Here is a 14140-nt window from a genome sequence, read left to right as displayed (position 1 = left end):
GACGTGACGAAATTGGCTGCGCGGACCGAGGGCTCAGGCTCAGCCGCGTGGGTAGGGAAGGCGGCGAGCGTGGAGGGGGGCCGGGCTTCCGAACGCGGCGTCTGGGCTCTGCCCCCTCCCCTCATTTCTGGGGTAGGATTTAGTCGCGTGGGTGTGTCTGTCTACCGAGCCTGCAGCTCCTGGCCGACTCCTCTATTCCTACCTCCTGATGCGGGTCTGCTTCTGGTTCTCTTCTGTCTTCTTTGGTTCCCCCAGCCGCCCGACACGCATACTCAAGATCAGGAGTGTAGTGACTGAAAGTTAATCCCCGGAGGTCTCCAGTTTCGGTTCAGTGAAATTGCCAAAGCCTTTGTCTCAACACTTAACGCAGCTCTCTTTAGCCAACGACTGAGCTGGGGCTAGGGAAATCTTGATCACTTCAGTAATTTTGAAAGGGGATGCAACTCCCCTGGGCCTGGTCCGGTGCGGACTAGCGTTTCCGGGAGAATAGACAAGATACGCTGTCTTGCAGTGCTAAATTGAACAGGTTAGCGGGAAAAATACTTTCTGTGGGAAGGTAGTTGTTTACTGTTAACTGCCGAACTCCTGCAATCAAAACCACCTCATCAGTAACAAGACCTAGGTAAGAGAAGGGTGTGGAAAAATAGAGGTAAGAAGGAATATAAAAGCAACTGGATTAAAACTTTGACTTGAAAGGCTGAAATGAAGTGCCGGGTCTCGCTTTATTCAAAAGCAAGCCCGTATACATCTTGAGTGTTATGTATGTGTATTGTGTGCAGTATTTTGCTGAATTAAAGCACACGTCACCATTCGACACACAAGAGTTAAAGAATTTTTTTTATTAAACGAAAACAAATATAAATGAGATTAGCAAAACTAGGCAAGTTTTTTGCATCTATAAACACAGTCTTTTAGTTTCAGTAGACATTCTTTATTATATAATGATTATCCAGCACCACAAATAGAGCCTTTCCTTAGGAGTATTTATGATCTGTAAAACCAGAAGTGGAATTTTACATTATATATAAATCCAACTATAAAAATTAGCTAGATATTTAAAGAGAAAAAGTAATCTCACTTTTGTTCTTCTAACTGAACCTTGCTTTATGACCCTAAAAGGAAGTTTGAGATACATTTACTTATCTGTAATAGTGATAAAACATTACTACCATTCATGGAGCACTTGTGTGTCCCAGGCCCTGTAATAAACTCTTTACTTGCATGGTCTAATTTAACCCCATCAGGCCTTTGAAGTTGATACTACTAAAGTTGATACAATATTATTCCCATTGTGTGGATGCAGACATGGAGGCGCAGGTTAAGTAACTTGGCAGAGCTGGGATTCAGATTCTGGATGGTCAGGCAACAAAAGCTCATGCTCTTAAGCTATTGTAAAGAAAAATATGAACATACCTATTTTTATTCATTTGCAAGTGGTCTGATTAAAATTAGGCCAGCAAATTTTTATTTATATGCCACTAAAGTTTGTCAAGACAAGATAAGAAATAGGAATCTAGAGGACATTTTGTGCGTTGTTATTTAACTGTGTCCTAATTTTCAAAAGGTGGAAGTGGGAGGAGTTGATTCTAAACGCCATGGTGGAATATGGTAAGACGTTATCTCAAGATAGCTGTGTAAAGATAGTAATTGTAGCTCAAACTGTCAGTAACAGAATGAGTACTCATGTCAGTGTTTTGGTCTAAGCATTTTTCAGGAGCAATATTATACACCTCATATTAACCTAAGAAGCATAAAATAGAGTATTTTTATACTGTAGATTATAACTCTTTAGTGGTGATTAAATCAATTTAGTGTGTCATGAGCTGTCATGATCAGTATCTTTAAAAAACAGAATATAAAACATCAGAATATATTGCTTAGTGTAAATAATATGTATTGTTTTGTGAAACTTGTTTCAGGTGTGTGTGTGTGCGCACGCACGCGCGCGCACACACACACACATCAGATCACAATATAAAAAGAATGTCTTCCTATTGGTTGTGGTTGGAAAGGTTTGAAAACATTGAAATCAGGATATACAGGACTTAAGGCAAGCACCAGCTGTAAAGGAAAGAAAGAAAATATATTTGTAGTCAATGGTAGTTCATTCATTCCACAGCTATTTCTTCAATGTATTGAACACCAAAAGTATGCATAACAACTGCCTAAAATTAGGAGGAGACACAAGTGCAACTTTTAAGGTGAGCCCTTCTCTCTGGGGAGAGTTTACAATCTTGTTGGAAAGAGAAGTTGCAGAGAGGAATCAGTTAAATAACAGTCCAAGGCAGTATGAGATTAAGTTCTCAACTCTACCAATAATAGTCATTGATTTCAGAAAACTGGTGTGGGCAATAGCAGTTGAGGAGCGTTCAGAAGAAAGGAGCTGAATTTGAGCTGAACTTGAAATGGGAGGATGAAGGTGGGAGGGAAAGGCTTTCCAGCAGGAAGAAGTGCGGAAAGCTAAAGATGTTTGAGGTACAACTAATTTGGAGTAATAAGAGGTGGGGTTGGGTGAATAAGGGGAGGCGTAGTATTAGGAGAGTTTCTGGTTAGTCACGGGAGTTTACCGGAAATTGGGCAATCACTGGAATTTTCTGAACAATGAAATGACAGGTTGAAATCAGAGTGTTAGTCCATAGGGTGAAGAGAGAAGAAAGGTCAGATAGGAAATTATTGCTAGAGTGAACCATCCAGTTCAAAAGTGCTGGACTGGCAAAGAGCCAGAAGTAAAGCACGTTGTAGGAAGCTGTGCTCTGGCGACAGACAAGGAAACCTGAAACTTAAGCCATTTCAAGTGAAGTGACAGACCTTCCAAGAGAATCACAGCATCACACAACAGCCACTGATTTAATGGTAAGTATGGTTCTTTCTCTTGAGTAAACTTGTTAATATAATTCTGTGCTAAATATACCTGTGAGATGTGTTTGTTCCCAGGGGGTAAAAAATTGCCTGGTTTGCTGTAGTAGAGATTCTTAGGTATAACAAAGACAAAGAGGGATATTTTTCTTGATCAGAACATCCTGGACCATCAATAGGAAGCACAGACTGTGAGCTTGTTAAGGTCACGATTCCTGGCTCATTCGTTTTGGAACCCATAGTGTCTAAAAGGTACTCAACAGATGTTTGTTAAATGAATTAATAAATTAATTCCAATAACTGAGTAGTTAGGGAAAAAATATTTAGTTCCGGAATATCAAAGTGATATAAAGCAAAGTATACTGAATGATTTCAGTAGATCCTAATCTATGCAGTAAGACCACTGGTCACCATCCTTTAGACTCAGGACACTCTCTGTTGTGTGCCTCTCAGAACTCTTCAAGGTTCAGTCTGGTTGGAGGACAGTAAGCCTTGCCAATCTGTTGCCTTAATTATTTCTACATTGATGGAGCCATCAGGTGGGTCCTAGAATCTGCTCTCATTTTTAAAAGGGCAGCTTTCTACTTTCTCAAAATCATAAATCTAGTATATTGTAAATTATTATGCTTAAAAAGCAGTTTCCTCCTGGTTAACTATCATTCCAGAATTTCCAGACCAGACTTTAGGCAAAGAAAAACAGACTTCAGGCAAGCTTTTTCCAGTGCTGACCAGGATTATATATTTTATCACCTCGTAAAGAAATTCATCAGGAACAATCTCACATTACATATTTGCAACTTTTCTTGAAAATTTCTCAAACAGATGTCAGTTTTGGACTAAGTTATATGAACACAGTTTTAATTTCTGGCTATTTATGCTTATACAGAACTGAAACTCAAAGCCACTGTGAGAGTTAGGATCCATAAAAATGATCTCTTTCTTGAAAAAGTCAAAGTATGTAAAGCATACATATGTTCTGAACTGTACACTTAAAAATGGTTAAGATGATAAATTTTATATGTGTATTTTACCACAACAAAAAAAATGGGAAAGACTGCATAGGGAGGAGTTTGTTAACAGCTACTTCATAGATTTTTCTAGGCTAAGCCATCACAGTTGTGCTCAATGGCAAAATCTTGGCATTTGCCCTTTTATCTGTATTAGAATAGATCCAAAATTCTTTTCTGAGGAAAGTGTTGACTTAGCCCACAAATATTTCCTTAGCTCCCATCTGTTTCCTTAACTTTTATGAAACCACGTTAACTCCATCCCCAATTCTGCTGAGTCCTAATGGAAGTGAATATGCCCTAACTTGCCAACACGCCTTTTTGATTTGCAGATTTATCAGAAATTCTCAATTGGGAGAAGAAATGTTAATGGAGGATTTCCTGAGGGCTATGTACTCTCTTCTGGTGATGCCAATTTTATTTTTAGATTAAAGAAAAATGATCAGGAATCTGTCTTTAGATAGTCTTGTTTTGGCTCCTGCTGCGGTTACTTTTACTGAACTGCAGTTTAGGATCATATGAACAGCATAAGTCTAGAGACGGTAGGAGAAGCAGCCTCAGGAACCCCGCGACTGCTTTTGCTGTGGAGGTGCAACTGGGAACACCGCTCACGCATCACACTGTGTTCTCTTGACGAGAGCCTGCAGAAATTCATTACCACAAATGACTCTGCTTCTCTTGAGCAACTGGTTTGTTTTATAAGCTTCTGAGCATTATGTAATTGAATGTGCTTCCTTCTGTCCTTGTGTTGGTACTTTAAAAATTCAGAGGCTTATTTATGGCAAATGCCCAGACTCTACAGTGTATACTTTGTGAATTACTCTTACCCTGACTTCTCATTTTGTCTACTTTTAGTTTCCCTTTGGCAGGTTACTCCACCTCCTTTATATCTTATTATACTTTGTGTATTTTGTTAAGCCATCTTCAATCTTTTCTGAATAGAAGGAAGAAAGGAAAACATAAGACCATCATTTTATAAGTCATAAAGATTAGTTTTAAGATAACGATGAGCTCCAAATAATCTAATCGGAAGATTATGTGATTTCTTTACCACTACCACAATTACATATGTTTTTCACTACTTTACAATGAGTATAGATGTTAACTTGTATGAGTAGGAGATTAACTGGAAGGAAACAACAACGAGTAAAGGCTGAAGCCAGGTTAGGCAGTATGTGAAAGGAGGAAAAAAATGTGAGCAAGAAAACATGCTGAGTCAAAGAGAGAACTGTTTGTTAAGGTTGCAAGAAGTAGAATGGGTTGGAAGTTGAATATTGAGAAATACTAATTCAAAGAGGTTTCTGTATGGGAAACAGGAAGAAAGTGGCTGCTTGTTTGAGGAGTTTTTGGTAATAGCTTTCCACTAAGGAAGTGTCTGGGAGATTCACAGTAATAACAGCAAGGGGATATCAGAGAGCAGGTGAGGGTGCAGTGGGGCAGAATCCTGGATAATCCTGGATAACAGGTATAAAGCCTGTTGCTGCTTAGTGCTCAGGGAGGCTGAGAAGAAGTTCTCTGGGATGGACTGAAGACAGTGGCTGGGTTGGTTTGGGATCAGGGGAGATAGGATGCTGGGGCAGAAACAGAATGCAGCCAGGAGGAGAAGCCACACTTCTCCAGGAGTCAGGTGAGAGAAAGATCTCAACTGAAGATATCTGACATCTGGCAGTGGCCCTACAAGAACCCAGAGTAGGAAATCATTGGGTAACCTAGGGCCTGGCACACAGTATGTGTTCAGAAATTTTGGGGCTGCATTGGGTCTTCGTTGCTGCGTGCGGGCTTTCTCTAGTTGGCAGCGAGCGGGGGCTGCTCTTCGTTGCGGTGTGTGGGCTTCTCATTGCGGTGGCTTCTCTTGTTGCGGAGCACGGGCTCTAGGTGCATGGGCTTCAGTAGTTGTGGCACGCAGGCTCAGTAGCTGTGGCTCGCAGGCTCTAGAACGCAGGCTCAGTAGTTGTGGCGCACAGGCTTCGTTGCTCCGTGGCATGTGGGATCTTCCCGGACCAGGGCTCAAACCCGTGTCTCCTGCATTGGCAGGCGGATTCTTAACCACTGCACCACCAGGGAAGCCCCAGAAATTTTTCTGTTACATAAATAAAGCTGTACCAAAATGAACTCTGTATCTATGTTACTGTGATTGCCCACTTGCCTGTGGTTAATATCCTGACATGGCTCTCACAGCAAGACAGCCATTTGTTGTGCATATATGACAAGATCTGGATGAGTCAGCCTTTGGAAGTGACTCCCTACAGAGGAGACGAAAGAGATGAATGAGGCTGTGGTCTCAGCCGCTTGTGGGTCATTCCACATGCAGCACGTACCTCTGTTTGGAAAACTCTTCTGATATCCTCTACCGTCTTACTTGACTAATTCTGTTACCGAGTCCAAGCTGCCAATGAATCAGAGACGAGGTGCTGAGGCAAGGAATACGACTTTATTCAGAAAGCCCGCAGACCGAGAAGATGGCAGACTAAAGTCTCAAAATAACCATCTTATCGGAGTTTGGATGCCAGTTTCTTTTATAGCACAGAGAATGGGAGGAGATGAGGAAGTAAAGTAAGAAGGCCGTAAGTTTTGCAAATATCACCTGGAATGGCCAGCCTGGGGAGGGGATGTGTTCCTTTCTTCTTTCTTGCAGCCATCCACAGGTGGAGAGGGTCCGGATGTTTGCCTGAACAAAGGCACTTTGGTTTAACATTCAGGCAGAGGGGCAGGGTCCCCAAGGCAGGCCATTATGTATAGACAGTATCCTTTTAGTGAAAAAAAGCAGCGGAAAGCAAAGGTTAAAGTAAAAGAAACAGATCCAACATGTAGTCAAGATTTGGCTCTTCCCTGTTACAATTCTTCTTCATCATTTAAGTCCCAGCTTAAAAGTTACCCTTCAGAGAAGTTCAGGTCCCCTTATAGAGCTGTGTTAAGACATTTATAAATCCTACGCACTTAAAAGATCTCAGTGGCTGCCAGCCCCCAACTAAATATGAATTCAAACACACACAAAAAAGTGTGAAACATTTACCATTTTTTTTGAAATAACATACAGCAAAATGTATACATATCCTGAATAACTTCTTTTTAGATTTTCTTCTGATTCAAATTATCCCCCTCTGTCTCTCTCTCATACATGCTGCCCTATTCTCTCTCTCTCTCTTTTTTTTTTTCTTGAGCCTCTGCTGGTGCCCCAAACAAGTGCTGAGTCAGCCGTCCAGGTAATTTTGCACTCTCCCCATTAAGCATTCCCAGTGTCCCATACCTCTCCAAGTACCTTGCACACTGGTAGTCATGTAATTGCTTGCAGAAATCTCTTTAATGTCTGTCTTCCCTATGACACTGTATTCTTCTCTAGGTCAGGGTCTCAGTTTGTGAAGTTCAAGAGCTCAAATATTTGTTTGTTTGACCCACTATTTTGTAAAATGTAAACAACTTTTAAGTGACTAATGAAGAAATCAGAGAATCTTCTAGAGTGGTAAATTGAACTTTTATGAGTCAAAAAGGGATAAAAGAAGATGATGACTTACTAGGTGAGAAAGACAAATGAAATAAGAGGTGTTGTCTTCTACAGTATTGATTTCCTGAAAGACTTTATAGACTATTTAATGTTACTATTCTGGTAAATTCATTTCCTCTAGATAATTTCTAGTCAAATACATCATAAATCTGTCATTATAGTCAATATATCATTGATAGTTTTATAAGACCCATTCATAAAATCTTACTAAGGACTTTCCTATTCTGGCCCAGATGCTACATTCTACCTCTTTCCCTCCACCCTCACCTCTTCTGCCACCATTCAGTTATTTAACAAATGTTTTTTGAACATTAAGCAAATGCTAGTCATTGTGCTAGGTGCCTGGGCTAACATTCCCACACACCTTGCACTCAAGGAGTTCATAGTTTAAGGCCTGGGCACCGTCTTAGAATGAAGTTATTAAAGTAACACAATTTTATGTCTGTCATCTTAAATATAGTAAAAGTATTATATGTGAAAGTATTCAGAAATTACTGGTACATAGAGTAAAGAAGGTCTATACGAAGATAAAATTTAAAAATTTCTTAGTTCTGTCACCTCCAACTTCAGACCTGCTTGTTCAGTGACCAGATCCTCAAAGTTTCAACTGGGACGTGGTAACTTTTTTAGATGGAGCAATGCTTCTTGCCAATCATCATATACATACTCAGTGACCTTGCATGAAGAAACATCCTGTCTGCAGAAAAGGAGACTGCACCTCATCTACACAAGGCAGGGCTGATAAGGTTTGTCAGTGTGTATGTGTATTTATGCATGTATGTGTGTATCTATGTGCCAGGAGGGGAGGAGATGGGGAGGTGATGGGTACATGTTTTATTACTTAGCTCATTCGATTTTTATCCAGTTATTGATGAGTGTAAAGTCATAGGCTCAACCTTCAGAGATGGTTGTTAGCTTGACACAGAAGAAAACTTTATCCCATGACCATAGCTTGCATTTCCAGCCCCAAAATAGGACAGGGGAGAACAGGTAACTCAGTGAATTCACCAGCATGACCAGAAATTCAGTTCAGTCATATAATGGCAGATCAGTATTATCATTGTAAATAAAGGGGAGATTACTGTTAGATGCATCGCTCTGTGGCTTTCCACTGTCCTGTGGAAAAAAAGAGGAAAAAATCCCCTCACAACCACAATGGGAAAGGTAAACAACTTGTTAAACACGCACATATGTGTATGTTTTCCTCTGTATTATTATATGTTGTTTTTATTAATGCATCTTTACAGAAAGATGTAAATCTAATTTAACCTTGAATAATATAATACTGCACGTGAATTCTTATGAATAGGCCTTAGTCCAACTCAGTAATTAATGGCAGCTTTAAAGAATGTGAGTGCTCCACAAGGTTGCATCAGAATTCTGAATGGCATCTTGTTTTTACTTTATTGAATTGTTTTGATATGCCAGACAAGAAAATGCAACTTTTCTCCTGTGTTAATTAATTAAATAGTATATTGGGAGAGATGCCAGTTTTTAGGTTGCATCCATCGGTTTTAGCTCCATCTGTTGCGTTTTATTGAGTTGCTATTTAAACTCTGATACAGTACTTCATTTGTAGTTTCGATATTGTCCCCATTATGTTACCTGAAATGAATACTCCATTACTGACCCCTAAACGTGCTCTCATGCACCTCAGCCTCAGGGTGGGTGTGCTGGTCCAGTACCAGAAAGAACCTCTTCTTATTTGAGGCTGGATCACGGACACATGAATGTCTCAGAGTCTTAATAGTTCTCATAGGGGCTCTTTGTAGAACATCGAGGTGGAATTTGTCTCCAGTTGGAACCTGGGAGTCTCTTTTTCCTGGATTTCCCTTCTTCCTCTTGCCCTGTCTGCCCTTTCCCAGAATCCCAGTTCTGAGCCTCTCCCTGCTCCTTGGGTCAGAGTCCAAGAAGATGCATCACTGAATCCAACCTGGGAGAATGACAGAAAGTACTTGTGTTCTTCAAAGTGGGGCATTTGCTGCTATTAATCACCAGTTTTAATATAACTTCGATGCTTTATTAATTTTACTATTTATATTTATTTAATATGATCGATAATTAATAATAATTACCAGAAGTGAGCAAATACAGCCTGCTCTTTAATTCCTCTTTATTCACCTGTCTCGAATTTCTAAATATGCTTAATTAGATTAAACGTGTCTACTTACAGAAAGATGCAGTTTAACTGTGATGCAATCATCACACTATTTAACACTGTACATTCTTGTAACTAATAGAGAAGTTTTCTTGTAACAAATTTAATTATTAATAAATGGGGACATCTCCTCAATATGGTGCTCAGAGAGAATAATTGTGGAGTAAAAGACATCTTTTGTGAATATACAATGCCGAGCGGCTCAAAGTCTGTTACTTCTTTGTATATATTTCTTTCTCCAACAATATCATCTCTGTGGATAAGAGAAGATCTTCAACATCTTGCTCTCACCTATCTTTCTTCTCTGTATCCCCAATTAGTTTCAGCTTCCTTCTCTGCAAGCAATTACCTTTATTTCATCATTCAGATAGAGTGAGGTCTTTGAAAGGCAGTGAATCAACAGAAGCTAGAAAATTATGTATCACACTGTATATTTAATAATGGTGTACAATCTGATTACTGTGAGTACAGTTTTAAATAGTTTTCTGTTTTAAAAGAATTTTATGTGATAGCAACCTTTGTTCTCTCAGGATTACTTGAGTGGAAAAGTCCCTTTAAGACTATAACAGAACTCATGGTATAATATTGATTAATCAGTAATGCAAATTAGCTTTGAGCTTACCATCAAAATGTGGGGGAAAAATTGAATCAAAACTGAAAGTAAGACCCTCAGTTCTGGCCCTGGACTTCCTTAGGTGGTTGACGCCCTTGGACACACTTCCCTCATAGCAATGGTGAGGATTGCTACCTTACGGAGTAAAAAAAATAATCTGCTGACTTTTACTATTGTACCTGAAATAAAGCTAAGAGGAAAATAATGTTGATTTTACATGTAGGGAAGTTCAATAGAATTTCACTTCATCTCACCTACATTCCAAACCACTAGAGCACTAACTGTTCACTGGAGACTTTAAGGTCATTGTAAAATGAGATGGCAGTTTGGTAATTAACTGATTTAATGTTGAGTGCCAAGACACAGTTGAGGCTCAAAACCCACAAACCTCAAATCCATTAAATTATCCTGTTTTGAATGTCTACTTCAGGAAAGACAAGCAGATGATTTTAAGATAGCTATTTCATTTTGTATAACCACAGTCTGAGGAAATGTTAAATTGTGTAGTCTAAGAAAGCATTCAGAAGACTCAAGATGTGAGCTGATGTATTTCATTAAGGAAAGATCATTACCTCCTTGCTAATTTAGCCAAAAATATGATTTATCTTTAATATAAACTCCCAGATATGAAAAAATATACCATTGGATTTTAAATTATCAATAACAGTTAATCAATATTCAGGTTGCTTCAAGGATACTAGAATTGATTTGATTATTTTATCACTTCCTTTATATTGTGCCTTCTCTGGATTTACAGTCAGGAATTTGTCAGATACAATTATATTTATAAATTTAATTTTCTTTTGCACTATTTGACAAACTAGGTGTATTCCCAGGTTATAAAAATTTTTTTTGGAGTTATTCTTTGTTTTTCTTAAAATCGTTCACTAGTTTTCATGTTATTTCCCACAATCTTACAACATGAGTACAGTAATCATTTAGTAGCTAGAAAAGCAGTGATTATACACTATTTGCTTGGCCCTGATTGATTTTTTAATCCACTGCATCCAATTTAGTTCACACACTTTGGTATTCAGCCCAACCAAGAATTTTAAGTCACAAAAGTAACATTTTATATACTTCTAAACTATGTTTACTTTTATATAATTTTAATGCCCAAAATCCAAATACCAAATGTTGAAAACTCTTGGCATTATATTTTGCTTCTCTACTTATGTGTCTCATCTATTATGTCTTTCTCTCCATTTCTGATAAAAAGCTAGCCTCCAATTTAGCATACCTAAATGTCTAGGTCATTACCCAACACCATCCTTAATAGTAAAGGAAATGCAAATGCTATTATTACAGTGCTATGTATCTTTTAAAGGCTGTTGCTTAGCACCCACATGTGAGTCAACAAATCTGCCAACTACAAAGTTCACTTTTATTTCACAAAATGCAATAGGCCTCCCAGGATTGGATATCCCTCACCCCTGTGCCAAAGCAGGAAAATTTGATTAGGGGAAAAGCAGAAATCCCCTGGATGTGGTGAGAGAAGCAGTACATTTTATCCACATGTAGCATTAGGAAGACCTTTGGAAGATATATATGTGTGGCATCCGGGTCAGGGCCAGGAAATTTTCTTAGCTGAGGTCCTAGTCTGGCTCTTTTTTTGGGACAGCAGCCTGTGCCTATCTCTTCCTGGTCCATTCAAGTTTGCAGTGGGACTTCTGGCTCTATCTGAACCCCGTGGGACCAGTGGAGTTGTCAGCCTGCAGCAGCACTAAGCAACCTCATCCCAAAGCAGCAGCAGGGATGAGATACCTGCCTGTTCTCTCTCCTGGGCTCTGAGCAACACCTGTGGCCCTAAGGCTGTGTGTGGCCACACAGCTCTCTGGTGATAGTTAATCCTGGGACTTACATTAGCATTTAGGAAGGGATGCAGCCTGCCCCATGGTCACCTTTTCACAGGTTCAAGGTGGCTGCAGGCAGGATCTGAGCTCAGAGAGTTGTAGGAACACACCTGAAGCTGGAGCTATTCCTCACCATTCTACACAGGGAAATCAGAATCGGTGAGGAGCAGCCAAATTAGGAGCTACTGTGGTTGCTGAGGACTGGAGCGAGTGGGGTGGGAATCCCCTGGGACCCCGATGGAAGGCAGAAGGGACTTGGAAGGGGAGGACTGAATCACTAGCAAGTACCCCAGAGAGGCGCAGAGCTGGTGGTGATTGTATGATCCTCATTTCTTTGCATTGTTTTTTTCCCCTGGGAACCTGAGAAGTATCTATTAAAAAAAAAAAAAAAGAAGTCACCCAAATTGTGGGAAGTTCTGCTGTCTTTAGGGCTACACTCTTAGACTAAATCGTCCAGCCATACATAGTCACGAAAATACTCCCAGAATGGCAAGTTGCCTCCTTATCCTTTGTGAGAGACCATCAAACATGCACAAGAGCAGCCATCATTTCAACATATATTAACTGAGGGCCTACTATGTGCTAGGAGCTGTATTTGCTACCACACAGATCAAGGGAGGTGGGGCAAGTGAGGCCTGTTTCACCTGAAGACAGAAAAGGAAGTTAACTTCCGGATGTCATCCCTGTGCACCACCATTCTGTTTACATTCTGTAACTGACCTGGAGTGCGCTGTGCTCACTAGTAAGGGTGTAGACAATTTAGAATAGAAAAGGTTTGTTTGACACTTATAAATGCAGAGGAGATTACCTGGGGAAGACTTGGAGAATTTAACTGTTCCGTAGAGTCTTCTCCAAATGTTCTGGATTAGAAAACATTTCATCAGTATTTTGAAGTTGATCAGACTGGGGATGTTCAATTTAGCAAACCTCCCAAAAGACTGATATATGAGATCAGAAAGGTACTTTATTAATTTACAATGAGAAGTAAAACCTTCAGGGATTGGGGAGTCCATTGTTTAATTTTTCTTCCTCTCATTCTCTGAATGGAAACCTCATAAGAAACCAAACAATCAGAAGATACCTTGAGGAGATAGGCTTAGAAGAGGAGGTATTTATGAGAGACATATTTAATGGCATTATGTTAAGATAGCCCAATGCATGCATTTCTGCTCTAAGAAAATACCTACCAGGCAGACCAGATACTAAGTAGAAGCTGGCTGGGTTTTCTTTCCTCAAGACACAAATTGACTGGACTCTGTCAATGTTTACACTGTGAATCTCATTTTCCTATATTCTTGGGGCAGACCAAGTCTCACTACCATTTACTCTATTAATTAGGTAGCAGGCTATTTTGTTTCTTTAAGGTGCATCTCAGTATTGATCTTTGTTTTAAAACCCAGAGGGCAATCTTATTTCTCATTCTTCAAGAGTATCTCCTTATGGCATGTACTACTACTTGTGAGTGATTACTAAACTTTTAGCTATTAATTATTTTGACTTCATTTCCAGTTCTACGTTAGTTTCAGAAATGGAAGAAATAGCATGGAGAGTGCATCATTAACAAGCTAGGTTTAAAATTAGGGTTTCCTAATGCCTAATCTTTTGATAAGTTCACTAGTTTTTGAAAGCTAATTCCATGTTATGATTACCTTTTTAATTAGCAGGCTTACTATTTAATTGGACACTAAGGTGCCGATTAAAGAAAGAAAACTCTATTGTATACTAAGGAAAACAATTGATTAAATTTCCTAGAAGTCATTGTGTATTCTACTGTTTGGAGATTAAGTAGAAGTAAAATCAGTTAAAAACATTTAAAAAAATTTCCTAGAAGTAAAATCCATGGGAGATATAAAATCATTGTCAACTGGGCATTCTCTCACTGTGTCTGTGTCTCTATGGGTTAAGAAAATTGCCAAGGCCAGCACACTGTTCAAAATGGATAAGCAAAAATCCTTGTCAGTTTTAAATCAGCTCAAGTCAATTTGGTTGCTTGACACTGAGAACCCTGACTAGTACACCTGGTCTAGCCTACAGCCAGGTCTAGGTAGCTACTCTGTAAACACTTTCTCCTGAGCCGCCGCCTCTTCTTGCTTGCTGCTGTGGATTAGGCCAGAGCCACTGTTTGGCTTGGAAAGTCACCTTCCCAGGGGA

The 14140-nt window shown here is 39.5% G+C and overlaps 1 long non-coding RNA gene across 5 annotated transcripts in view; it reads left to right on the top strand.

The window, feature by feature from the left end:
* The first annotated feature begins 87 nt into the window (after positions 1-87).
* Positions 88-14140, top strand: part of LOC309660589 — a 203726-nt gene continuing 189673 nt past the window's right edge. For all 5 annotated transcript variants that reach the window (XR_014263483.1, XR_014263484.1, XR_014263485.1 and 2 more), the window contains exons 1-2: positions 88-2853; positions 7915-8111. This is a non-coding gene — a long non-coding RNA (uncharacterized lncRNA). The remainder of the gene's footprint in view (positions 2854-7914; positions 8112-14140) is intronic.

This window comes from Balaenoptera physalus (genome assembly GCF_965194825.1).
Source record: "Balaenoptera physalus genome assembly, chromosome: 4".
In the NCBI taxonomy this organism is placed as follows: domain Eukaryota; kingdom Metazoa; phylum Chordata; class Mammalia; order Artiodactyla; family Balaenopteridae; genus Balaenoptera; species Balaenoptera physalus.
Note: the sequence above shows the minus strand (reverse complement) of the source record. Positions and strands in the feature narration are given on the sequence as shown.